Source organism: Chiloscyllium plagiosum, unplaced genomic scaffold, assembly GCF_037043375.1.
Source record: "Chiloscyllium plagiosum isolate Xiang-an unplaced genomic scaffold, Cpla_swu_hap1 HiC_scaffold_8, whole genome shotgun sequence".
In the NCBI taxonomy this organism is placed as follows: domain Eukaryota; kingdom Metazoa; phylum Chordata; class Chondrichthyes; order Orectolobiformes; family Hemiscylliidae; genus Chiloscyllium; species Chiloscyllium plagiosum.
The window spans coordinates 57,698,586-57,723,935 of NW_028270146.1; the positions used below are offsets into that span (position 1 = coordinate 57,698,586).

The window sequence follows — 25,350 nt, forward strand, 5'->3', positions numbered from 1 at the left end:
CCTTCATGGAGCTTTGTGAGAACAAATCCATGTGGTACTACTGAAAAGTTTCTGACTGATGCCGTTTTATATGGAGGAATTTTTGGTTTTGAGCTTCAGGAGTTATTTCAGTGTTTTGCAAAGCTGATGAGTACTGAGTGTGATAAATCTCACTTCATGAAAGGAAAGCCTCATAGCAATATTTTCTGTTGAAAGTACTCTATCTCTGCAAAATAAAATATTAATAGAATATAGATATTTTGTACTATATATCTTGCTATTACATGACATTCCTAACATGCTTGAAAGCAACCTTTTGTGTATCCATTTCTCTAGAGTTGCATTGTGATTTTGGTCTAGTGACTGTTAATCAGTGCTTCAAAGTGGCTCCATTAACCTGAATGGTAGATGGCATTTAATTAGACTCCACAGCTGATCTGAGCTACCCAGCTCCTATAATCCCTCCAGTGGCTGTATGTGGCACAATATTAACTGTTTGTGCATTTTGCCTGGCTTAATATTTACTCTTTAATGCTGAGTTTTCCGAAAGGCTGAATACTGCAGGGTGTGTAGGAACAGCTCCCATAAATATTTTACTGAAGACACTCTGGGGGCACATGTGGGAGGAGCAGAGTCCTAATGTTGCTTTGTATGAGCTAACTTTAATAGGGTGAAAACAATTCTGCTGGGCTTTTTGTAATGCAGGAATCTTGAGAAATCTTGATCAGAAAGTACTCCTGCCCACTCTGCTAGCATAAGGATTTCCTTCATCTTTAATTATAATTTGTTTAGTTGATTATAGTTTGGTTATAGAAATACATGGACAAATAGAATTATCAATATTTTGCTTTAGCTTTACAAAGCTGTTAACAATGATGAACTTATCTGGTTTTGTGATAAACTGTTTAGATCATTATAAGCCAGGGAAAATATGGTATTTTTATGTAGCTACCTGCTTACTATCTCAATCTATTAAAATAGAGCAAGTGGAAAAGACCTCTGACACCATGATGATGTTGGTCATTCAGTTAGAGTAGTTACTGACAGTAAGGAAAATAAATTGACTGGAATGTCTTTTAAACCATAAGGCCATAAGATAGGATCAGGAATAGGCTATTCACTGAGTTTGCTCTGTCATTCAGTAAGATTCTGGCTGGTCTATTAATTCTCAACTCCACTTCCCTGCCTTTTAGCTATAACCCTCAATTCCCTGAATGATTAAAAATCTGTCTATCTCAGTCTTGAGTATATTTAATCATCCAGCCTCAACACTGTCTGTGGTTAAAAAAATCCAGATCCATTGCCCTTTGAGATACAAAATTTCCCCTCATCTCTCTCTTGAGTGTGCAACCCCCTATTCTGAGATCATACCCTCTGGTGCTAGACTCTCCCACAAGGGGAAACAATCTCTTTGCATCTACCCTGTCAAGTCCTCTAAGGGTCTTGTATGTTTCAATAAGATTGCCTCTCATTCTTCTATATTTCAGTGGGTGCAGATCCAATTTACTCAATCCCTCCTCATAAGACAGTCATTCCATATCTGGTATCAACTTAGTGAATCTTCTCTGGACTGTCTTCAGTGACATGTGTTTCCTTTGACAAGGGGCCCAAAACTGTAATTCCAGCCATGGTCTGAGTTTTAGCAAAATCCCTCTACTTTTATACTCCATTCCTTCTAAAATAAAGGCCAACATTCTGTTTTCCTTCCCTTTACCTGCTGCTCGTTTCTTTGCGGTTCATGGATGAATACACCCAAGTTGCTCTGTTCCACAAATTTCTATGTCTTTCTCCATTTAAAAACTGTTCAGCCCTTCTATTCTTCCTGTCAAAGTGCATAATCCTTTTTGAATGATCTGGCACAGGGAATGTGGCATCTTACTTGGCTGTCTCCAGATAATTCTTCCTGTCAGCACACTTTTCAAATGAGCAACCTCAAGAACTGGAATTGGAAGATTATGGTGAAGCAGATACAGATTGACTGGGTGAATAAGCAAGAGGTGGAAAACTGAGTCAAATATGGAAAGGTCAAATGGAGTAAAATGTTAGGAAATACGAGGTTATTCATTTGGCAACAAGAATAGAAAAATAGATGTGGTTTTTAAACAGTAAGCATCTATGAAATGCAATTTTACAGGACTTTGAGATCATATCTGGAATATTTAGTGAAGTATGTCTGTACATGAGGACATACGTACTTACCTTAGAGGTTTAATTAATTGATTTCTGGGTGGGAGAATTTCCAATGAGGACAGATTGAGTAGAATAAAACCATGTTCTCTTAAATTCAGAAAATGAAAGTTAGTCTCATTAAAATATGCAGATCCTTAGAGGTCTTCACAGCAAAGCTCTCGGGTTGCTTCCCGTGGCTGCTTGCATTTACCTGTTGTGGTTGCTTTACTGATGAACCCAACATTTTCACTTCCTCAGTCATGCTATTTGAGGATTGCTGATTACTTAGTATGATCTATGCCACTCGTACTGATGAATTGAAGAATTGAAATGTTCCCCTTGAAGTTTTGAAGATTTGGAGCTCAAGTTGAGGTTCTGGATGTAGGTTTGCTCGTTGAGCTGGAAGGTTCATTCCCAGATGTTTTGTCACCCTACTAGGTAACATCTTCAGTTAGCAATCATCCCAACGTCCACAAACGAAGCTGCATCAGAACATTATTTCAATAAGCCAATACACACTGCAGCACAGAGGAACTACGCAGAGCAGAGGAAAATCATCTATACCGTGTATTCAAAAAGAATGGGCACCCAATGAACACAGTCTGCCGATTTCTCAACAACAAACCCAAACAAGCAGACAAAACACATCCATAAACCCTAGCCACTCTCCCCTACATCAAAGACATCTCGGAAATGACTGCCAGACTGCTCAGACCCTTTGACATTATGGTAGCCCACAAGCCCACCAAAACACTAAAACAGCAGCTAATGAACTTGAAAGACCCTATACAGACAACAAACAAAACTAATGTCATTTATAAAATACCGTGCAAGAACTGTAACAAACTCTACATTGGACAAACAGGCAGGAAGCTAGCCACCAGGATACATGAACATCAACTAGCCACAAAATGACATGACCCTCTCTTACTAGTATCCTTACATACAGATAAAGAAGGACACCACTTCGACTGGGACAACACATCCTAGGACAAGCCAAACAGAGACATGCACGAGAATTCCTAGAAGCATGGCATTCCAACCACAACTGTAACAACAAACAAATCAAGTTAGTCCCCATGTACCACCCCCTGAGAAAAAGAACCGGAAATGGCATCACCACAGGAAATGACATCACCAACCCAACTATATAAATAGAAAGCAGGAATTATCAGCAATGCTTCACCCAGAGGCCAACCGAAGATGTTACCTAATAGGGTGACGAAACATCTGGAAATGAACCTTTCAGCTCAGCAAGCAAACCTACATCCAGTTCCTCTTGAACTTGCGTTGTATCATCAATGTTGAATCCACTCTTACAATTTGTTTGCCAGGTTGTGTTCCTTTATGAAAAACTTCAGTTAAAATAAAAATCAATGAGATCAAGCTTTCCTTTGTTGATATTCGCTGTCTGTGGTGCTTATAATAATGACTTAATTATCTTATAATTTTAATAAACATTCCTGTTTATTTTCATGGTTTTTCCAAACAAATCTGGTTTTTGCAATCTAATAAATTCTTAATGCCTTAAGCATAGTTCCGCATTCTTTATCTCATCATTTCTGTCTTCTTACAAACTTTGCTGATTTTGTTGACTGTGTTTTCTTAAATGATCATGGGAATAGAAAGTATTTCTGCTAACTCCATGTGGATTCAGATCTCTATCTTGTTGACTGTGTGAAAGAATGTTCTTATGTCAACATTGTTAATTTCATTAGATTTTATCTTCTTTTTGGATTCTGCCATGATCTAGGAAGCCCAGTGAAATCTTTTACCAGTTCTTCCTTGCCCAGTTTTTCAACAGCTGTTTCTTAAAAATTAATATTTTCTTGACCTGTGGTTCCATATCTAGCCACTCCTTGATCAGTAGTTGCCTAATTGGTGTATTTTTGAGCAGGCTTGGGATACCTCGTTGTCTTCTGACCATAATTGTTGATTGTTACTAGTTTAGTTCCTTTTGCTACTTAAGTAAGGTTGAGGTCAAGACACACATTCATGCTGAAGTATAGAATTTTTGACTATGAATGTATAAATATTTATGCTTCTCAATACCCCCCTTACACTCACACACCAATTAAAGAAAAAGCTTTCTCTGCAAAAATTAATTTTGAGAAACAAACATTTTGACCTTTCTTCATGCAAGGTAAAAAGGATAAAGTATGAAAAGTTCAATGTTGCTTTTATTCAGTGTTCTGCATAACTAAACACAGGACATTGTCAGTGGGATCTTCAAGCATAGTAGGCTCCAAGATGCCAACAAATGTTCTAAAGAAATTCTCAGAAGTGGCAAGAGTTCGGCTCAGAGTTTTATCTCTTTATCAGCTACACTCCTTTTGAATTTACAACAGTATGTCAATAGTCACAGCTTTTGATTGCCATAAATCTAAGCCTGTGATTTCCACGAAATACAACAGCAACAAACTTTGGCTGTTTCCATAGCTTAAATCATGGGATTTCCATTAAGTGATTTGAAGAAGGTGTCCCACTGACCTTTTCAAATGAATCACTATGTTCAGTCATTCAATCTGAATGCTCAGAAAAATGCAGTGTCTTCGTAACTGCTGCTCTGTAACTGTCATATTTCTGATTATCTTCTATAATTTACCTATTGTTTTGCAAATGCAGCCTATTTAAAGAGCTGGACAATGCTTGTGGCTATGAAACTTTCTTGTTCCATAGTGCTGACAATGCATTTTAATATCTGCTGGCTGTCCTACTCTTTGTGTTGACTTGTCACATGTGTCTTTCGTTTCTTTGTACTTTATCATAGGAGATCTGCAGTGTACAATTTATAATGTAGATCTTCTCAGTTTAGGATCATTTTGTTGTTACTTTCAGACTTCTACTTTGGCAATTTCATGAATTTGATTGGAAGTTCCATAGTTACACCCACTAATCTGTGGAGATCATTCAAATCTGTGCCAAATTGTCTGGATTTCCTTGGATTTTGAACTTTTCTGTTACATCTTGTTTCAAGGATTGTATTTGTTTTGAGATTGAAGAAATTGTTAAAAGCCTGTAGATCAAAAATATCTGTGTCTTTCTTATGTCTTGATGAGCTGTAATATCAGCTCAATTATCTCATAGTCTGAATTGAATACATAACTGTGTTTAATTCTTCAGTTTTCAACTGCTTCTATGGTTTGAATGCATTCTGTATCTTAAGCACAATTTTCGCCAAAATGTCTGAATGTGTGTTCTATTTGGCACACCTCAGAAATTAAATCTTTCTGGCAGTATTATTTCTCCTGCTGTTTCTGTCTAATGTGATTACTTATTCTTCTTACTTCAAAAGTTTTCTATTCAGAATGTTGCAATGCTGCTTTACTCTTCTTGTTAATAGTTAATGGTTAATAGTCCTTTAGTGTGTGAATATTGCTGTATCCTGTTTGCCTGAAAAATCTAAATCTGTTGTAAGCTAATGGTGTTTATTTTCCTTGTGTTGAAGGCTTTAAATTGTGCAATACAGTAATGCTGCTTCCCTATACTTTGTACAGGGTGATTTTATAGATTCATAGAGACCATTCATCCCATTGTGTCAATCTGGCTCTAAAAAGAGCTACCCAGCTAGTCCCATTCTCCAAGCCCTTCTCCAAAACCCTGTAAATTCATCATTTTTAAATATATGCCCAGCTCTCTTTTGAAACTTCCACTTCAACCACTCTAATGCATTTGAAATCTTAATAACTGTCTGAGTAGCGACGTTTCTCCTCATTTCACTTGTAGTTCTCTTTTCCTTAACTTTTGCAGCCATAATAGAAATTTCTCACCTCTGAGGCCAAAATGAGTTTCCTGCCTTTTAATGAGTATACTGGATGAATTAATACCTTTCACAGTGTAATAAATAGTTCTCATCCTTTTCTCCAATTTTACCAAATGATTCTTGCAGGATTAAAAAATAATCCTGTTTGCTTAATAGCTTTCCTTTATTGATATCTGCTGTCTGTGGTGCTTCGAATAATGTCTCAATTACCTTATAATTTTAATAAACTTCCTGTTTCTTTTCATGGCTTCTCCAAACAAATCTGGATTTTGCAATCTAATAAATTTTTAATGTCTTAAGCACAGTTCCAATTACGGATTTTCCACTTTTATTGTATCTTCAATAGTTTCTTTACTTTGTTCTATTAGACTCTGTCAGCCTGGAGTTCTAAATTGCACCTTTATCCCATTAATTCTGGCTTTGTGATGTTCTTGGTGCTGTAACCTTGATTTAAGTTACTTCTATGGCTCTTGATTTCCGTACCATAGTTGTGCCTCATGGTTTCTGCCTGCGATGGTGGCAGTGCATGCTCTGAGCTCTAGGTGCTTCTTCTTTTTTACATCTAGCCTTTTCAGCTGTAAAGGTTTACCCTTGCAGACCAGAAATTTTAACTTTACTTACAGAGCCACCAATGTGCTTGACCTCTGTGTCTGATCTTCTAATCAGGGCTGCTCCTAAAGTGCACTTGAGTACCATTGAAATCTGTAACTTACGGGTGTAACTAACGTGCCAGCTCCATTTAGTTTCTCGATAATTTTTGCTTCTGTGGTTCCCTAACCAGATCTGAAGTGCATTTTATTTTGATTGTAGATTCTGCCTCCTGCTGCTGACTGTCAACCTGAGTCACCTTTAAATCTGTAACTGGAAATTTCTTCGGATTCATTGGAATTCACTCTGTATAATTAAATTACCATGTTATATCAGCATATGATGCCAACCATTGGCAATATGGTTGGATAAGTAGTTGACTCAATCCCTTTTTCTGACTAGGGTCTGCATGGTTGAGAAGAGGCTTTTGTCTTAAACAAGGTTTAGTTTATTGCTTGGTAGCAATCAGGTACAAGTTACATTATTGTATTAGACATTGTTATTTAGATTATTAGGAGACCTAGGATGAAAGATCACCCTACAGTGTGGAGGTAGACCATTCAGCCCATTGAGTCCACATCCCCCCCAACCAAAGAGCATTCCTCTCAGATCCACCCACATACCCTATCCCTGTAACTCTGCATTTCCCATGGCTAATCCACCTAGCTGCCTACTCCACCTAGCCTGCATATCCCTGGACACTATGGGCAACTTAGCATGGCCAATCTACCTAATCTGCACATCTTTGGATTGTGGGAGGAAACTGGAGCACCCAGACATAACCAACGCAAACACAGGGAGAATGTGCAAACTCTTCTCAGACAGGTGTCTGAGAGTGGAATCAAATCTGGGTTCCTGGGGCTGTGAAGCAGCAGTGCTAACCTCATGCTGACATGCTGCCCTCTTCCAGATCCTAAGGTGTTCTGTCTTTCCCTGCCCAAGTCCTTCTGCCATCCTTTCAGAACCAATACCTTATAAACAATACATTATTGAGGTGTGAAAAGATTTCTTAAAATTTGTGAACCTTTGGAATTCTGTAGCCCAATGGACTACAAATCTGTCGCTGTGTTATATATAAGGCTGAGATTGTTATGTTTTTGAACACTAAGGGGATTGGGCAGGAAAGTGGAGTTGAGTTTAAAGATTTGCCATGACTTTTAGCAGAGCAGGAATTGCCAGTGATTATTGTTCAAACTGTTATCGGTGTTGTGACTGTTTATGGTTGAATATTTGCATAAACTGGAAGATGTGGTGAGTTGTTTGCGTCATTGTTGTATGTAAGAGTGAAGTGTGATATATGAATGTTAGATATCTGCCTTGTTTGATAGAGATTTTGCTGATAGGTGGGTGTTGGAGGGTAGAGAGTTGAAAATTGTCTGAGGCTACTGAAGTAATTGATTGGATATTGTACTTGAAAACATATCCACTGAACTTGTCCATTCATTTGGGATTGTTGAAAGTCTCATAGCATTGCATTCAGATCTTTGGCTGGATTTCCGGTATCAAGCTCCATGATTTGTCTGTTCCCACTGCATTTTTTACACGTCAGGAGGGACTCTGACCATTTGTTGATGCAAGTTATTTTCTGCCTCTTCTATTAATGTGGCTGGAGAATTGGTTGACTAAGAGTAAACAGAGGGTTGGGATATAGGGGCGCATTTTCAGGATGAATAAGGTGTGGCGCTGGAAAAGCACAGCAGATCAGGCAGCATCCGAGGAGCAGGAGAGTCGACAGTTCAGGCATAAGCCCTTCATCAGGAATGTGGGGGAAAGGGGGTTGAGAGATAAATAGGAGGGTGGGGGTCAGGCTTGGAGGAAAGATAGCTGGGAAGGCAATAGGTGGATGCAGGTGGTGGGTGATTGTGATAGGTAGGTGGGGAAGGTGGAACAGATAGGTGGGAAGGAAGATGAACAGGTGGGACAAGTAAAGAAGGTGATAACGAGTTGGAGGGTTGGACCTGGGATGAGGTGAAGGGAGGGGAGGTCTGCATTCCTCACTTTCTCTCAGGCATTTTCAGGATGGCAACGAATAACTATGGAGTTCCACAGGGATCAGTGCTAGAGCCACAGTTATTTACAAAATACTTTAAAGCCTCGATGAGGAAAGTGAATGCACTATAGTCAAGTTTGTGGATTACGCAAAAGTAGGTGGAAAGGCAGGTGAGGGTGACACAAAGAATCTGCAGAGTGGTATTAGCAGGTTCAGCACATGAGCATAACTTGACAGAAAAATATGCAATGTGGAAAAATGGGAGGCAATGCAAAAGAAAATGCAGGAGCTAAACATTATTTAAGTGGAGAAAGAATGAAGAAATCTACAGCACCCAGGGATTTAGGCATTCTCAGGCATAAATCACAAAATATTAGCATCCAGTAAAATCTATAAGTTCAGCAGGTAATAAGAAAGAAAAGTAGAATGTTAGTCTTTACTTCAAAGAGAATGGAGAATAGGGAAACCTTGTTAAAATAATACAAGGCATTAGATCTGGAATACTGTGAAAAGTTTTGGTTCACTTAGCTCAGAAAAGAGATTCTGACATGGGAGGCAGTTCAGAGAAGGTTCACTAGGTTGATCCCTGGTATGGAGGCATTGTCTTATGAGGAGAGGTTAAATCAATAGGATCTATACTCATTGGAGTTTAAAAGAATGGGAGGTGATTTGTTGAAACATGCAGGATTCTTAGGGGACTTGGTCGGGTAGATGCAGAGAAGTTGATTTGCCTTGTGAGAGAATTGAGGAACAGAGAGAATATCTTGAGGTAAGGGGTACCCCAGTGAAAACAGAGACAAGGAGGATTTTCTTCTCTCAGAGGGTAATGAATCTATGGAATTTGTCTACAGAAGGCTAAAGTAACTGGGATGTTAAGTACATTCATGGTGAGATAGACATTTTTAATAAGTAAGGTGTTCAAAGATTATCAGGAAAAGGTATCTAAGTGGATTTGGAGTATCAGGTTGGCCATGATCTCAATAAATGGCAAGACAGACTCAATGGGCTGAATGGCTTACTGCTGTCTTATGGTCTCTTAGTGGTAAATGGTTATGTCACTAGATTTGTAATCCAGAGTCTCAGATGAAAGTTCTGGGAAAATGTATTCAAATTCCACCATCTGCTCTGGTGAAATTTGAATATTCAATAAAAAAAAACTGGAATTAAAAGCTCGTCTAATTGTGACCATATAACCATTGCTGATTGTTGTAAAACAGAAATCATCTAGTTCACTCACATCTCTGGAGTGAAATTAGTTGGGACATTTGGCTGTTAACCAAAAGGTCGAAGGTTCAAGACCATCCAGAAACAAAGCCTTGGCTATTATGGAGGTCAGTAACCTCAGTTAGCTCGATGACTGGCTTACAGTCATACAACATAGAAACAGGCTCCACAACCCAACGCTGACGAGGTTTTCTAAACTGAACTGGTTCCATTTGCCTGTGTTTGGACTATATCAATCTACACCTTTCCTATTCATGTACCTGTCCAAATGTGTTTTAAATGTTGCAATTGTACCCGCTTCCATCTGGCAGCCCATTCCAAATACACACCACCCTCTGTATGAAAATGTTGTCCCTCAGGTCCCTTTCAAATCTTTCCCTTCTCAACTTAAATTGATGCCCTCTAGATTAGATTATATTGTATTAGATTCCCTACACTGTGGAAACAGGCCCTTCAGCCCAACAAGTCCACACTGACCACAAGTCCACCTCCTTCATCACCCTGTCTACCTGTGATGCCACTTTGACGGAACTATGTACCTGCAACCCTGAGTCTTTCTGTTTGACAGTACTCCCCATGGCCTTTTCATTAACTGTGTAAGCCTTGCCCTGGTTTCTCTTACCAAAATGAAAACATAGCATTTATCTAAATTAAACTTCACCTGCCTTTCCTCGGCTACTGGCCAAATTGATCAAGATCTCATTATACTCTTAGATAATCTTCTTCATTGTCCACTATACCACCAATTTTGGTGTCATCCGCATACCTACTAACCATGCCTCCTATATTCAAATTGTTTATATGAATGACAAACATCAGTGGACCCAGCACCGATCCTTGTGGTACACCCTGGTCACTGGCCTCTAGTCTAAAAAACTAACCTTCACCACCCCTGTCTTTTACTGTCAAGCCAGTTTTGTATCTAGTTGGCTAGCTCTCCTTGGATACTAAGTGATCTAACCTTACTTGACCAGTCTTCGTTGAGGAACCTTGTTGAACGCCTTGCTAAAGTCCATGTAGACTACGTCTATTGCCTTGTTTTCATCTATTTTCTTAGTCAAAAATCTCAATCACATTTGTGAGACACAACTTCCCTTTCTTAAAGCCATTCTGACTATCTCTAATTAGTCCTTGCCTTTCCAAATGCATGTAGATCCTGTCTCAGAGTCCCCACCACTGATATTAGGCACACCAGTTCACTGGCCTTTCCTTGCAACATTTCTTAAATAATGGCACAATATTAGCCACCCTCCAGTCTTCCAATAGATCATCCTATGCTCACTGTTAGAATTTCAAATATTGTTTCAGCTGTCATGCCTGGGGCCATTTTTGTTGAAGGGTCTCAATTCCTTAAACCTCCTGATGATGAGATGCAGGTAGGTTTTCAGTAAGAAGTTCAGAATAATTATGTGAAAATGCAGTAATGTAATTACTCATAGACTACTGCAATTTTGTCTCCTTAGAATCTCTTTTTAGTCTTTGAAATATCCACAGTAACTCAAGGAAGAATACTGAAGCTTTAAGAGTGGTACAGTATACGAACAATCAACTAGATATTGATACAGACTTGAAAAATTGAAACTTTTCCATTAGACCAAGAAGTGTGCAAAATAATATGTTTAAGATTATGGATGTATTGGACAATGTGGTTAAAAGCAATCTTTTTAGCAGTTGATGGTGTATGAGAAGACATAGATACAAGGTTAAGATTTAGCTGAAGCACAATAAAAAGTTATGATTTGGAGATGCCGGTGTTGGACTGGGGTGTACAAAGTTAAAAATCACACAACACCAGGTTATAGTCCAACAGGTTTAATTGGAAGCGCTAGCTTTCGGAGCTATCACCTGATGAAGGAGCGTCGCTCCGAAAGCTAGTATGCTTCCAATTAAACCTGTTGGACTATAGCCTGGTGTTGTGTGATATTTAACTAAATAAAAAGTTATTTACACAAAGAGGTGTGGTGCTGAGGAATTTATTCACAGGATTAGTGGCTGAGGCAGAAACTGTATCAACATTCATGACTAAATTGGATAAGTAGTTGAAGGAAAAGGGAGATAAAAGAACAGGATTGGTAAATACAATCACAACTGTTTTCTATGTGCAGGGTAGATGCTGACATCGACTGGTTTGGCAAAGAAGCATGCTTCTATGCTATAATTTCGGTATTTTTCCATGACCGATGAATTATGCAGAAATCTGTTTTTATTACTGGTCATTTCCATGACTTGTGGAATAATAATGTATAGCAGAAAACATGTTTGTAAACCTAGCATTGATTAATATTTTGCCAAACCATATGACGGTTTTAGAAAAAGTACACGAATCAGAGTTAGAAGGAAGTAGTTGCTAGATCTAAGAATTTACATTGTTTCAGAATTTTTAATACCAACCTTTGGTTATTTCAGATTTCTCAATTGTTTAAACTTTATAGTTTAGAAAATTAATAAACTAAAAGATCCTTATTTAAATGTGGGTTGTAGGTGAACCACTGATTTTCTGATCCTCAAGTTTGACCCTTGCCCCTGCATCATGTAATGAAAAAATAAATACAGGTATATTATTTGGCTTTTATAAACTGATGTTTGGAGACACTAGAATTGTGTAACAAAGCACGTTTTTTAAAATGGAAAGTACATACGTATATGTAAATTTGAAGTGTGTATACTGTGTAGTGTAGTTAAATATAAATTCAAAATTGTGCAATAAATAAATGGCATTGACTGAAAATGTATACTATACATGTATAGTATACATAGTAAGACAGCTCTGTCGATTTCAGTAAGCTAGTATTTAGGAAATTTTGTATGGTAATAATTTTGAGCAGATTACCAATGCACGATTACATACTCTTTTAGTCCTTTAACAGCTCAAAGCGTGCACAATTTAAATATGAAACACTAGCATTATGATTCATTTGGGAAAATGTAAACCAAAATAACCCAGTTTACCAAATAAGCTCCAAACAAGAAATTACCAAGGAGATTTCACTTTTTATATCTTTTTACTTTAGTATTTTCCAAAGCAATATAAATAAAATGTAATTGAACTAGCAAATGATGCTGTGAATAAAATGGTAAATTTCAGTTTAAATAGTTGATAGAACGAAGGTACATCTTACACAACTACAGGCACTTAAAACGCTTCTGGCATAAATGTTGCACAATGTAGCTACATATTTCCACAATGTCGCTACATATTTCCACAATGTCCTGTTCTTGAACTGTACAGAGTGGCTCTGCATCCTATCCAACAATAGCTTTCACCTTTGAGTTTTGTGGATACGACCGTCATCAGTAAGACTCACTTCTATGAAAATTCTGTCCCTCAGAACATGTAGCTTACCTGTGTTCCTTTTGAATTGACCAACTAACAATACTCTTCCTCCAAGTTTGGGCATTTCTAGGAAAATAAGAAGCTCCTTAGCATCTCTGAACTATTCACATAGATTTCCACACCTCAGATCCTTTTGGCCTACTTTTAAGTACCTCTGTAGCTCCTGCATCTATTTTTCTCAAAGAGAGAAATAAGAGAGTGATTTGTTCTTCACACAAGAAAGAAATGAACATTGGCTTTTTATGGCTAAGTTGAATGGGTGGTAGCAATAACCACAAAACCCTTATTCCTCATTCACCAGCAATTTCACACCTTAATGGAGGCGATGGTCTCGTGGTATTATTTCTGGACTGTTAGTCTAGAGACTCCAGGTAATGTCCTGGGAACCTGGGTGCAAATCCTGCCATGGCAGATGGTGAAATGTGAATTCAACAAAAAAAACGTCTGGAGTTAAGAGTCTAATGATGACCACGAATCCATTGTTGATTGTCAAAAAAATCCCATCTCGTTCACTAATGTCCTTTAGGGAAAGAAATTGCCATCCTTACGTGGTCTGGTCCACATATGACTCCAGCCTGAAGCAATGTGGTTGACTCTTAACTGCCCTCTCGGATGGGCAATAAATGCTGACCCAGCTAGTGACACCCTCATCCTGTGAATAAACAAATAAAAAAGTCCTGTTTCACTGAGCATCATAGCATAGTGACATACTGTATTATGATTCTTTTTACTAACTCACAAGCACTCTATGTTTACTATGCTGTGTTTCCATTTATTCATTCATAAAACTGCATTTCTGTGGTACATTTTACCCTTACAAGATAAACTAAATTAAACATACCTTCCTAGGCTGCCAACCCATTACTGTTTCTTTACACCTTTCAATTCTTATTGGCCCCATGCTGCAAGCAGTGTTTATACTTGTTTCTGTATCAAATACTACCCTGAATAAGTAATAATACAGTATACCACACAGAACACTTCCAGCCCCGCCATCATGTCTCCATAATGCACTCAAAACTATGGAAATATAATATTAATTAGCTCTTAGCAACCATTTCTCAGGACCTGAATAGGCTGCAGGACATCAAAATGTTTCCTCCACCAGCATGTCCGTATGGTCTACTGCTTTATTATCTCTTTGAAATTTCCTTGTACACCACCTATTTCTATCACACTGTACTACCTATTTCTAACTTTCATTTAGGACTACCATCTTGTGGTAATGTTTGGATTTATACTTTATAAATACATATTAAATAGGGCTGCTACCACCTTTAAGAAACTCTCTATCAAAGCAGTCCTTCTGTGAAACGTCACGAATGAATGTGTAGGAACTACTAAAAACTGGCAATAGTAAATGAAATCTCACGACTCAGCTGCAGAAGATCTGTTTAATATCCTCTATGTGTTTATTTAGTACAGGTCATTTTGCTATGAAGTGCATTTCATCAGCGCAAATTGGTTATAACTTGATTGACGAATTGTGGACATTGTTTGGATAATGCAAACTTTCTATTGAATGGGTATAGTGATTTTCTATTAGCGATCTTCAACAGCACGATTTTCTACAGCAGTTTTCCAGAGCACAATTTTCTACAGTGTGAGGTACAGAGGAACACAACTGTTGCATAATAGCAGAACGAGCTGTACATGCATAATTTCTCACTTATTTTGATCATATAGGTCTAGTATTTTTACAGACATTAACTTTAAGACAAAAGGACTAATACCTTGTAATTATGCAAACTCAGACCAGACAAACATTCTAATCCCATCAGGAGCAACATCCAGCATTTAGCAAGTGCCTAAACTATCATCTGCTTCCCGAGGACAGTTGTCAACGCAAACTTGTGTACAACAGATACAACTATATGACACCATAGTGCTAAAATTTTAATGTATGTAAAAACTGTGTATTAGAAAAGGCTACTGTAAAACTGTACTTTGGATTCCATTGCTGCCATGAATTATGCCCAATGAAGAGGCTGTTTTAGCCACTCACTGATCTTGGTCGCTATTTAACATGATCCCACAGCATTAAATTGGCTTCATAGATAAAAACCAAAACCAAATTTATACATAAAATCTTGCCATATTTCAATTAGATAACTATTAATCATCCTTTTTATTCCATTAGTGCCTGTCCCTTTCCCTGTTCCAATGCATGGATGGTGAAAGACTACTGAATTTTAGTGAAAAATACCCTGGGGACCTTGCTGAATTCCTTTTTGTACCTTTAGGCCAGATTTGAAAGCACCATCTCAGCTTAGGTCTGAGCAATTCATGCTCAAATGGAAGAAGACACAGAGAATATCGAGGCTGTGCTGACAAGTGTCGGGTAACATTCATGCCACACGAGTGCCAGACAATGACCATTTCCATCAAAAAAGAATCTAACCATTGCTCCATGACATTTAATGGTGTCATCATCACTGAATCTCTACTATCAATATTCTGGGGATTACTAGAATCTATTGACTAGAATCTGTACTAAACTAGCCATACTGTGGTTACAAGGGGCAGGTCAGAGATGAAGAATTATGCAGTGAGTAACTCACCTCCTGACTCCCCGTATTCTGGTCATCATCTACAAGACACAAGTCAGGAGTAGGGTGAAATATTGCGTACTTGCCTAGATAGGTGCAGCTCTCACAACACTCATGAAACATGTTACCATTCAGGCCAAAGCTGCTTGTTTGATTGGCACCACATTCACAATTCTCTCCCTCCATCATTGACACTCAGTAGTAGCAGTGTATATCATCTACAAGATATATCGAGAAATTCATCATGGCTCCGTGAACTGCATCTTCCAAACACATGACTCCCACCACCTAGAAGGACAAGGGCAGCAGACAAATGAGAACATCACTCCCTGTGAGCTCCTGGTCCAACTACTCACCATCCTGACTTGGAAGTATATCATCCTTCATTCAATGTCACTTGGTCAAAATCCTGGAACTTCATCCCTCATAGCATTATGGTCTGTCTACATTAAATGAACTGCAGCCGTTCAAGACAGGAACTCAGCACTTCCATCTCAAAGGCAACCAGGGATGAATAATAAATGCTGGCCCACCTAAATGTGTACATCCCATGAGTGAATTAAAAAAATTCGAAACATTTAAGAATCCATCATATTGCTATAGACCTGTAAGTCAGGTAAGGATAGTACAATTCCTCCTCTAAAGGATGTTAGTAAACTAGTGAACTATAGTGAATGTAGTAGAGAAAGGAAATAGACCCCTCTGGAGCAGACCATCTTGCCAGCCATGTACTAAGAGATGATTCCTGACACTTCACTAGACCAAATCTCTTCCATTCTCAGTGGCCATATACTGCACAGAAGTTTAATTCAAATGTTTTTACACAGGCACGTTTCCAGCAATGCGCTGACTAGCATTGAGCAGGGTGTTTCTCTTCTTTCATCTTCTTTATCTCATGTGCTTCAGTCTCTCTGAGTGAACAGCAAGCTTTTGTAAAATATACAGCATTATCTAGTCTTTAATCTGCTGAATGGAACATTCTGATTATGTAAAGTGAGTGGAGAAAGATTTGGTAAATATTCTTGCTCACCAACTCAAATCCCAGCTGTCAGATATCTTGTAATCAAAAAATCTACTTTGGCTTATGGCTGACTACTGTATATGTAGAAGTAATGAAATGTAATTTATTTTACTTTCAAGGCCGTTGTATGTCAATGCAAATAACTTTTGGTTTGTTGATTATTGATATTATTTGATATTGAGTTGAAGGATATTGGAGAATATGTATTGTGAATATATCTAAACTGTCAAACACCCAATGTTAGATACAGAGAAAGGCTTCCATCAGTCCAGAATGGCAAAATGCCTCAATGCAATCTTCCTATTTCAATGAGAGTTTCCTATTCCTGGTCCAATTAGTCTCATGACTAAATTAAATGAAAAACATTCAATACTGATTACTGACAGTTTGGAGATAGAACATACATAGAACATAGAACATTACAGCGCAGTACAGGCCCTTCGCCCCTCGATGTTGCGCTGACCTGTCATACCAATCTGAAGCCCATCTAACCTACACTATTCCATGTACATCCATATGCTTGTCCAATGACGACTTAAATGTACTTAAAGTTGGCGAATCTACTACCATTGCAGGCAAAGCATTCCATACCCTTACTACTCTCTGAGTAAAGAAACTATCTCTGACATCTGTCCTATATCTATCACCCCTCAATTTAAAGCTATGCCCCCTCGTGCTCGCCGTCACCATACTTGGAAAAAGGCTCTCCCTGTCCACCCTATCTAACCCTCTGATTATCTTATATGTCTCTATTAAGTCACCTCTCAATCTTCTTCTCTCTAACGAAAGCAGCCCCGAGTCCCTCAGCCTTTCCTCATAAGACCTTCCCTCCATACCAGGCAACATCCTCGTAAATCTCGTCTGCACCCTTTCCAAAGCTTCCACATCCTTCTTATAATGCGGTGACCAGAACTGTACACAATACTCCAAGTGCGGCCACAGCAGAGTTTTGTACAGCTGTAGCATAACCTCATGGTTCCGGAACTCGATCCCTCTGTTAATAAAAGCTAAAACACTGTATGCCTTCTTAACAACCCTGTCAACCTGGGTGGCAACTTTCAAGGATCTGTGTACCTGGACACCGAGATCTTGCTGCTCATCTACACTACCAAAAATCTTACCATTAGTCCAAAGTGAATCACCTCACACTTGTCCTCATTAAACTCCATTTGCCACCTCTCAGCACAGCTCTGCAGCTTATCTATGTCTCTCTGTAACCTACAACATCCTTCGTCACTATCCACAACTCCACCGACCTTAGTGTCGTCTGCAAATTTACTAACCCACCCTTCTGCGCCCTCATCCAGGTCGTTTATAAAAATGACGAACAGCAGTGGACCCAACACTGGCCCTTGCGGTACACCACTGGTAACTGGACTCCAGGATGACCATTTCCCATCAACCACCACCTTCTGTCTTCTTTCAGCAAGCCAATTACTGATCCACATTGCTATATCTCCCACAATTCCATTCCTCTGAATTTTGTACAATAGCCTGCTGTGGGGAACCTTATCGAACGCCTTGCTGAAATCCATATACACCTCATCAACCGGTTTACTCTCATCTACCTGTTTGGTCACCGTCTCAAAGAACTCAACAAGATTTGTGAGGCACGACCTATCTTTCACAAAACCGTGCTGACTATCCATAATCAAATTATTCTTTACTAGATGATTATAAATCCTATCTCTTATAACCTTTTCCAACACTTTACCAACAACTGAAGTAAGGCTCACTGGTCTATAATTACCAGGATTGTCTCTACTCCCCTTCTTGAACAGGGGAACCACATTTGCTATCCTCCAGTCTTTTGCCACTATTCCTGTAGACAATGATGATTTAAAGATCAATGCCAAATCCTTGGCAATCTCCACCCTGGCTTCCCAGAGGATCCTAGGATAAATCCCATCCGGCCCAGGGGACCTATCTATTTTCACACTCTGCAGGATTCCTAATACCTCCTCCTTGTGAACCTCAATCACACCTAGTCTAGTAGCCTGTATCTCTGTAATCTCCTCGTCAACATTGTCATCTTCTAGAGTGAATACTGTTGAAAAATATTCATTTAGTGCTTCCCCTATCTCCTCTGACTCCACACACAATTTCCCACTACTATCCTTGATTGGCCTTAATCTTACCCTCATCATTCTTTTATTCCTTAAATACCTATAGAAAGCCTTAGGGTTTACCCTGATCCTATCCGCCAACAACTTCTCATGTCTCCTCCTGGCTCTTCTGAGCTCTCTCTTTAGGTCTTACCTGGCTACTTTGTAACCCTCAAGCGCCCCCCTAACTGAGCCTTCACATCTCATCCTTCTCCACATAAGCCTTCTTCTTCCTCTTGACCAGAGATTCCACTTCCTTCTTAAACCACGGCTCCCGCACTCTACAGCTTCCCCCCTGCCTGACAGTTACATACTTATCTAGGACACACAGTAGCTTTTCATTGAATAAGCTCCACATTTCTAATGTGCCTATCCCCTGCAGTTTCCTTATCCATCCTATGCTTCCTAAATCTTGCCAAATCACATTGTAATTGCCTTTCCCCCAGCTGTAAATTTTGCCCAATGGTATACACCTATCCCTTTCTATCACTAAAGTAAACATAACAGAATTGTGATCGCTATCACCAAAGTGCTCACCTACTTCCAAGTCTAACACCTGGCCGGGCTCATTACCCAGTATCAAATCTAATGTGGCTTCGCCTCTTGTTGGCCTGTCTACAAACTGTGTCAGGAAGTTTTGACTTGAAGACATATGCTCTTGAATAGTTCATACAGGGTCTTTACAGCTTACAAGGAAACAGGTCTCTGTGAGCACATGAGTCTTAGTTAAGTTCAAAACACATCTAATAGGTGAAAAAGACTGAACTGCCAAACCATTCTATTCTGAGGGAATAATGATTAAAAGCAAAAAGAAGTTCACTGTAAAATCAATATAGAGGAATTTAAGGGGTTATTAATATATAATTTAATGAATCAGAGATGTTTGGAATATAAATTTCAAAGGGAAATTAAATTTGTAGCTGTAAATTGATTGAAACTTTGGACTTCAGAAGTTGCCAGAATACACAATTAATTTACACGTCCAAAGTCTTTCCATGTATTCATACAAAGACAGATTTAGGAAAGTGAGAACTATAAAATGACATATGGGCCCGTTTAGTTGGGGAATAGAAGGCAGCAAATGTGAGGAGAATTGCTCTGTCTTCATTAGAGATATGAATTATTCATTGTATTTCCCCAGATCAAAGAAAAGTTTAAAAAGGCTGATAAACAAGGGAAGTACTTAAAGTATCTAATATACTGTACTTAGCACATCAAAGAAGAAGCTTTACAAATGTGGATGATTGGTTTTACTCTGTATCCGGGACATCCCAGGCGTGCCAGTGCCATGAGGCTAAATTTTAGAGGATTTTGAATTGGGTTTATCTGTGTATTTTCTCGCAGAGAGAGAGAGAGAGAGAGAGAAAGCTGGCAACATTTGGGTGCATGCAAACAGATAAGATCAGTAGAAAAGCACTATCAGAAACAAGGGTTCTTTAAATGCTGGAATCATTAAAAAGAACACAATTAATCTTTTTGCTTGAGGTGCTTAAAAAGTCTTGAAAAATCACTGGCTAAATCTTGCCTAGTGAAAGGACCTTAAGACATCTCATATCTTGGAAAAAGCAGCAATACTGAGTAGAATTAAAAGTAAATTCCTATGAGGTGAGGCACAACTTAATTTGGTTCTGGAAGAAGTCAAGGAATTCCTGAGTTCCAGTAACGTAATGGATGGAAATATAAACAGAGCAGAAAGTGATTTTTTGAGATTGTTGACTTTAACATCTAAGTGTTTACAAAATGTGTAAGTGTTAATAGTATTTGCTTTGCTTAACTCCTATGCAATAAACGTTTTTGCTTGAAATATGAAATTTTGTGTTATAATTTTATGAATGAATATTTGAAATTATTTGAATGAATATTAGGCAAGCTGAGCAGGAGTGGACATGGGACTGCTGGGTAAGTGAGGCTGTATATTTGGGTGGTTGCTTTACCCGAAACACTATTCGGATAGTGTCTCCCACCCGTCCTCTTCCTCTAACCAAAAAAAGGTTCTGTGTGCTGGATTGAAAAGGTGACTAGTCTTTTATTTCCTCTCTTTTAGTTTTTGGTAGGCTTACTGGGAATTTAGAATAGTTGGAATGGAGGTTAGGGTGGTTTGAAGTTCCTCCTGCAGAATGTGGAAGGTAAGGGTCACTACAAGGTCCCTGTTGACTGTATCTGCGGGAAGTGCACCCACCTTCAGCTCCTCGAAAACTGCATTAGGGAACTGGAGCTGGAGCTAGATGAACTTTGGATCATTCAGGAGGTGGAGGGGGTGATTGAAAGGAGGTAGTCACACCTCAGGTAAAAGAAGAAGGTAGATGGGTTACCGTCAGGGAACAGAAAGGGAACCGCGGGCATTGCAGAGATCCCCTGTGGCGTTCCCCTCAATACTGTTTGGATACTGTTGGGGGGGGGGGGGGGAATGACTTACCAGGGGTGAGCAATGTTGCGCAGGTCTCTGGCACAGAGTCTGTCCCTGTTGCTCAGAGGGAAGGGGGAAGAGGAGCAGACAATTAGTCATTGGGGACTCCATAGTTAAGGGTACAGACAGGAGGTTCTGTGGGAATGAGAGAGATTCACGGTTGGAGTGTTGCCTCCCAGGTGCCACGATTCATGATGTCTCTGATCGTGTTTTTGGGATCCTTGTGGGGGTGGAGGGAGCAGCCCCAAGTCATTGTTCACATAGGCACCAATGACACAGGTAGGAAGAGTGATGGGGATTTAAAGCTGAGTTATTATCTCTGGTTTGTTACCCATGCCACATGCTAGCGAGGTGTGTGTGTGTGTGTGTGTGTGTGTGTGTGTGTGTGTGTGTGTGTGTGTGTGTGTGTGTGTGTGTGTGTGTGTGCGCGCGCGCGCACGTGCGCTACTTGGAGACTCAGCCCCCATAAGGCAGTAGCAGCAGCAGGAGTCTTATTGATGTCCAATTCAGCTTCCCCGGAGAGAGGATGGGGGTGGGGGCGGTGTTGGGGGTGGACGGGGTGGGTGGGGGGCGGTGTTGGACGGGGTTTGGGGGTGGACGGGGGGGGGGGGGGCGCTGTTGGACGGGGTTGGGGGAAATGGGTGGGAGGGTGGCCTCGGACGGGGTTTGGGAGGTGGGCTGTGGGATGATTTTGGGGGCGGGCGAGGGCTTGCGCGCACTGTGCTGCTGCTAGTCTCCTGAACGGGGAGCAGACTTAATAGATAACTCCAAGCCCTAGAGGAATTGATTAACCGAATAATCGATGATCCGAATGAAATTGTGCCTGCCCATTTTGTTTAGATGATCGAGGTTCCCCTGTACCTGTCAGACAGGAGGAATTTGTCGAGCACAGGAGCCGTAGTTTACTAAGGAAGTTGAATCTTTTGTCAAGAGGAAGAAGAAGGCTTATGTTAGGAGGAGATGTGAAGGCTTAGGGTGTTTGAAAGCTACAAGGTAACCAGGAACAAACAAAAAAAGAGCTAAGACGAGTAAGGTGGGGGGGGGGGGGGGCACATGAGGAGTTGTTGGCGGATGTGATCAGGGAAAACCCGAAAGCTTTCTACAGGTATATAAGGAATAAAAGAATGACTACAGTAAGATTAGAGCCAATCAAGGACAGTAGTGGGAAGTTGTGCATAGAGTCAGAGGAGATGGGGAAGCGTTAAATGAATATTTTTTGTCAGTATTCACACTGGAAAAAGACAATGTTGTCGAGGGGAATACTGAGCAACAGGCTACTAGACTAGATGGGACTGAAGTTCACGAGGAGGTGTTAGAAATTCTTGAAAGTGTGAAAAGAGATAAATCCCTTGGGCCAGATGGGATTTATCCTAGGATTCTCAGTGAAGCCAGGAAGGAGATTGCCGAGCCTTTGTTGTTGATCTTTATGTTGTCATTGTCTACAGGAATAGTACCAGAAGACTGGGGGATAACAAATGTTGTTCCCTTATTCAAGAAGGGGAGTAGAGACAACCCTGATAATTATAGACCAGTGAGTCTTACTTTGGTTTTCTGTAAAGTGTTAGAAAAGGTATAAGAGATAGGATATTTAATCATCTCGATAGGAATAAGTTGATTAGGGATAACATAGTTTTGTGAAGAGTAGGTCGTACCTCACAAACCTTATTGAGTTGTTTGAGAAGGTGACCAAAGAGGTGGATGAGGGTAAAGCTGTTGATGTGGTGTATATGGATTTCAGTAAGGCGTTTGATAAGGTTCCCCATGGTAGGCTACTGCACAAAACATGGAGGCATGGGACTGAGGGCGATTTTGTGGTTTGGATCAGAAACTGGCTAGCTGAAAGAAGACAGAGAGTGGTGGTTGATGGGAAATGTTCATCCTGGAGTTCAGTTAATAGTGGTGTACCGCAAGGATCTGTTTTGGGTCTACTGCTGTTTGTCATTTTTATAAATGATCTGGATGAGGGCGCAGAAGGATGGGTTAGTAAATTTGCAGACAATACTAAGGCCAGTACAGTTGTGGATAGTGCCGAAGGATGTTGTAGGTTAGAGCGCAACATAGATAAGCTGCAGAGCTGGGTGGAGAGGTGGCAAATGGAGGTTTATAGAAAAGTGTGAGGTGATTCACTTTGGAAGGAGTAACAGGAATGCAAAATACTGGGCAAATGGTAAACTTCTGGTAGCGTAGATGAGCAGAGAGATCTCAGTGTCCATGTACATAGATCCCTCAAAGTTGCCACCCAGGTTGATAGAGCTGTTCAGGTGTGTTAGCTTTTATTAGTAGAGGGATTCAGTTTTGGAACCATGAGGTCATGCTGCAACTGTACAAAACTCTGCATTTGGAGTATTGCATGAGTTCTAGTCAACGCATTATAGGAAGGATATGGAAGCTTTTGCAAGAGTTCAGAGGAGATTTAATCGGATGTTGCCTGGTATGGAGGGAAGGTCTTACGAGGAAAGGTTGAGGGACTTGAGGCTGTTTTTGTTGGAGAGAAGAAGATTGAGAGGTGACTTAATTGAGACATATAAGGTAATCAGAGGATTAGATCTCATGGACAGTGACAGCCTTTTTCCGAGGATGATGATGGCTAGCACAAGGGGGCATAGCTTTAAATTGAGGGGTTATAGATATAGGATAGATGTCAGAGGTAGTTTCTTTACTCAGAGTAGTAGTAGGGGCATGGGACGCACTGCCTGCAACAGTCGTAGACTTGCTAACTTACGGGCATTTAAATGGTCATTGGATAGGCATATGGACAAGAGTGGAATAATGTAGGTTAGATCGGCTTCAGATTGGTTTCACGGGGTGGCACAACATTGAGGGCCGAATGGCCTGTACTGCACTGCAATGTTCTATGTTCCATGTTCTATGAAAGTTAATGGTCTCCCTTGAGATCATAATGTTGCTTTCTTATGCAGAGTCTTGAACCTGCTAATTGATTTTGAGAGAAGGAAGCTGGGATTACCATGGGTGATTCCAATAAAGTTAGAAAAGAAAATAAATTAAAATGCACTAAATATCATCATTTGTGACAATGGGAAGAATCTTGTGCTGCTTGCAAAGGCAAGAAGCAAGGTGGGCAGGGGAAATTAACTACGCAGTTGGTCAAAAATCAGCTAACTGATGAAGGGATGAAACTTAACTATTTAGTTCAAATGTGCTTGAAGGAAGGTAAAGTTTCCAAGTGACAAATAACTGGAAGCACTTTCGAGTTAAGTTATTTCATTCAGGAAAACTGATGCTCAATTTGAATTCGACCAGGCCCACTCAGCTTCAACCTCATTACAGCCTTGGTCCAAATATAGTCAAAACCTGAATTCCAGAAGTGTGGTGACAGTAACTGCCTTTGACATAAAGGCAGCATTTGATGGGATATAATATCAACGAGCCCAAGCAAAATTGGAATAATTGGGAATCAGGGAAAGCTTTCCACTGGCTAAAGAAATACCTGGTGCATCTCAACTGCAGGACATCACTGCAGTGATTTCTCAGGGTAGTGTCCTAGGCCCAACCATCTTAACTGCTTCATCAATGATTCTTTTATCTTTCATAAGTTTACAGGTGGGGATATTCAGAGATGATAGGACTATGTTCAACATCAATTGTGATTCCTCAGATACTCAAGCAGTCCATGTTCACGTGTAGCAGGTCACAGACAATACCCAGACGTGACCTAAGTGGCAAATAACATTTACTGCACACAATTGCCGGTAATGACTATCTCCAAGAGAGAATCTAACTGTCACCTCTTGATGTTCAGTGGCATTATCACTGATTAATCCTCACAATGAACATCCTGGGATATATCATTGACGATAAACTGAATGGGACCAGTCATGTGGCTGTGGCTACAAGACCAGATCAGAGACAATTCTGTGCAAAGTAGCTTGCTTTCTGTATCTGAAATGTCTGTCCACCATCGACAAAGTAAAGTTAGGAGTTTGATGCAATATTCTTCATTTGCCTGGATGACTAGCTCCAACAATATTCAAGAAGCTCAATACATCCATGACAAAATAGCTTGCTAGGTTCATTTTTCATCTGTTCCACCACCAATGCTCAGTGGCAGTTATGTGTACCATCTACAAGATGCACTTCAATTCACCAGTGGTATTTTGACTGCAACTTCCAATCTGATAACCTTAACCACTTAGGAGGATAAGATAGTTGATTCAGGGGAACACCACCACCAAATTCTTCTCCAAGCCACATGCTATCCAC

General features: G+C 39.9%; 1 protein-coding gene and 1 long non-coding RNA gene across 5 annotated transcripts in view; one reads left to right on the forward strand and one right to left on the reverse strand.

Annotated features, from left to right (window-relative positions):
• The window catches only part of LOC122553627 (E3 ubiquitin-protein ligase pellino homolog 2), a 249,147-nt gene that overhangs the window by 7,860 nt on the left and 215,937 nt on the right, over nucleotides 1-25,350 (forward strand). The window lies entirely within an intron of this gene.
• LOC148149407 (uncharacterized) overlaps nucleotides 12,793-25,350 on the reverse strand; it is a 78,571-nt gene continuing 66,013 nt past the window's right edge. For 2 of the 4 annotated variants that reach the window (XR_015757913.1, XR_015757914.1), the window contains exons 5-6: nucleotides 15,609-15,637; nucleotides 12,793-13,699 (exon numbers count right to left, since the gene is read on the reverse strand). This is a non-coding gene — a long non-coding RNA (uncharacterized LOC148149407). The remainder of the gene's footprint in view (nucleotides 13,700-15,608; nucleotides 15,638-25,350) is intronic. The other 2 variants (XR_015757915.1, XR_015757916.1) reach the window with 1 other exon arrangement.